The 2,647-nt window shown below is 46.6% G+C and overlaps 3 non-coding genes across 3 annotated transcripts; all 3 read right to left on the bottom strand.

Moving 5' to 3' along the window:
* Positions 1–1,194: 1,194 nt before the first annotated feature.
* On the bottom strand, positions 1,195–1,268 carry n-TTagt8. The gene has a single exon. It is a non-coding gene; the product is annotated as a tRNA-Thr (tRNA).
* A 294-nt stretch (positions 1,269–1,562) lies between these two features.
* Positions 1,563–1,644, bottom strand: n-TSaga4. Its single transcript has one exon. It is a non-coding gene; the product is annotated as a tRNA-Ser (tRNA).
* Positions 1,645–2,044: 400 nt separating this feature from the next.
* Positions 2,045–2,118, bottom strand: n-TIaat5. The gene has a single exon. It is a non-coding gene; the product is annotated as a tRNA-Ile (tRNA).
* Between the last annotated feature and the right edge of the window lie 529 nt (positions 2,119–2,647).

The raw sequence follows: 2,647 nt of genomic DNA, 5'->3' as shown, positions 1-2,647 counted from the left end.
GTGTGTGTGTGTGAAGTAGCACCTTGAACTGAAGGCTAGATTTACAGGCGCGTGCCACAATACCCACCTAAGTATTAATATGTTTTTAAAAATGTGTGCAGGAGGTGTCTTGTACATGTCACCTGATGACTGAGAGACCAAAAGAGGGTGTCACATCCCCTGGAACTAGAGTTACAAGCTGAGAACTGAACCAGATTCCCCTGGAAGAGCAGCCAGTAGTCAACCACTGAGCAATCTCTCCATTCCCTTTCATCTGTGTTTATTGTGCCGTCCCTGTCCCAGGCTGCCTGTTCTTCCTTAGAATGCACAGCCAGTTTCTACCGGGTCATACAGAAAGCTGACCCTGCCCAGCATCTTCGTTCTGATGTAGGATGAAGTGCCACCTATTTCTCATGCTCTTGTGCATGCCCCTGCCCTTCCTGTCTTGTGTTGAGAGATTATCTTCCTAGGATCCTGAGAAAAAGATCTGCCTTACACCTTTGCTTACATGTGTGCTCTGGGGTCTATCATGTCACTAGTTTGTCCAAGAGAGAGCAATGCTTTCAAGACCACATTTTTACTCAGACATGGCCAAATGGGAATGGTGTCTAGAGCTGTCCAAGGAGGTAAGGTAAGCCCTGTCAACATCTCACTATCCTTTCTTGTCCTTCCAGCGTTCACGTCTACCTTCCCTACCTAGCCTTAGTGTGCCAGGAACACTCCCCACCAGTTCACATGTGGCTCCCATTCCACACGACCCGTTCCCATGGTGCCCACTTTACTTCTTACCCAGAAGGTCTCAGCCCTTCAATGGTGGCAGGGCTGTTGAGTCTGGCTGACCCCTACCCTTATTTGCTCCATGTGGGGATACAGATGGGTTGGAGTAGTAACCGCACAAGAAAGGCCTGCCTGCTACAGGACTGCATCTAGAATCCACACCAAATTTTAACATATACTCTGTATAACTTTGTCTACAAAGTATAAAACGATGAGGCCTCAAACAGAAAGAAATAACAAATATAAAATTAATAGAGATAGGGAAGGAGTAAGGAAAACAGAGTGGGTGGACTGAGAAATTCGAGGAATTATATAGGAGTAGGATGGGAAAGGAGAACTTCTTAGAACCCGCAGTGCTTGCTTTTATATAAAATTGGTAAAGGTTAATTAGACCCAGTTAAAAACAGAAGAGACTTCAGTGATACAAAGGGCATACAAAGGCACCGCTGGGATTCGAACCCAGGATCTCCTGTTTACTAGACAGGCGCTTTAACCAACTAAGCCACGGCGCCAGTGGCAAAAGGGGAGTCTACTAAAATGTACTACAGGAATATACGATTCACAATGCAAACGGCAATTTCCTATCCCGTAGCCTGAAATATATTTGGTTTGCTTCGTCCTTCTGTCTATGAGGTTCCCTTTAGTGTTAAAATATTCGACATTCAAAGGAGATGAACGATTAACCTTAGATTCTAAAACTCTGAAGGGACTTTTGAGTGTGCAACACTCAAAAGTTACTGGGACAAAAACAATTACAATACAGTCGAAACTTTCAAAAACTGAGGGGGAAAAAAAGAAATCCTAGACGTAGTCGGCAGGATTCGAACCTGCGCGGGGAGACCCCAATGGATTTCTAGTCCATCGCCTTAACCACTCGGCCACGACTACAGAACCTCTGAGGTCGTTTTTATCCAATGCCTTTGTTACTTCTCACGATCTTTTTGCAATCATAATCTTTTTAGCTTTGGATGTTCTTAGGTAGGAAGGTGGCGCGAAAGCCAGAGCTGGACAGGAACGGATGCTTACGCTTTACACCGAACATCCTCGAGACTCTCCTTCCAGATCCTCCCCAAGTCTCTGGTTTTCCACGCAAAGATCGCGTGGGAAAGGAAGACGCAGGAAAGGCGACCCAGACTTGCCTGCGTTCTCGGCTCTGGGATGTATTCCTTCCCACTTATAAAGCGCTAACAGTTCAGGATTTAAGAGATTACAAACGATGGGTTCTGTAATTAGACGTCTCAGGAACTAATATTTTAGGTAAAAAGTATTTAAAAAAACGCTTCAGCTTTGGCCCGTACGGGGATCGAACCCGCGACCTTGGCGTTATTAGCACCACGCTCTAACCAACTGAGCTAACCGGCCAGCTGCTTGGGCACCATTGAAAAGTCACTCCCAAGTCTGCTCTGGAGCAATCTGCAATTTTACAATACATAAGGAAATCATTGGCATGAAGGTAATACAGCCGAGACGATTTCCCTCACCGCCACCTTGGCAGCTACTCAACCAGGGGACTCTGTTGTCCATTGCCCAAAGGTCTACCTGAGGTCTGGTTCTGGGGAACCCAAAGAACATTTATTCCAGCCTCCTGGTCCAGCTCCTTCCCCCACCCCCCAGCCCCATCTTGGCTCTTCACCTCCCCTATGTCTGTCCTGTATTTCCAAACATTTGACATGAACCCCACTCCTGCCAAACGTTGCTGAGTTCACCTTATACCCCTGATCTTGACACCCTGTCCCCACTCCCTAATTGATACTCTTAGTGAGGTCTGACTTTCGTTCCTACCATTCCTCTGTTGGACCTGCAGCTCAGTAAACCACCTTCCACCATCCACACTGGTGGGAAACTAGCAACGTAATCAGTTTAGGTATGGCACCTCAGAGATGAACACAGG

The sequence above is a fragment of the Mus musculus genome, chromosome 11, assembly GCF_000001635.26.
Source record: "Mus musculus strain C57BL/6J chromosome 11, GRCm38.p6 C57BL/6J".
Classification (NCBI taxonomy): Eukaryota; Metazoa; Chordata; class Mammalia; order Rodentia; family Muridae; genus Mus; species Mus musculus.
This window is presented reverse-complemented; position numbering and strand designations above follow the sequence as displayed.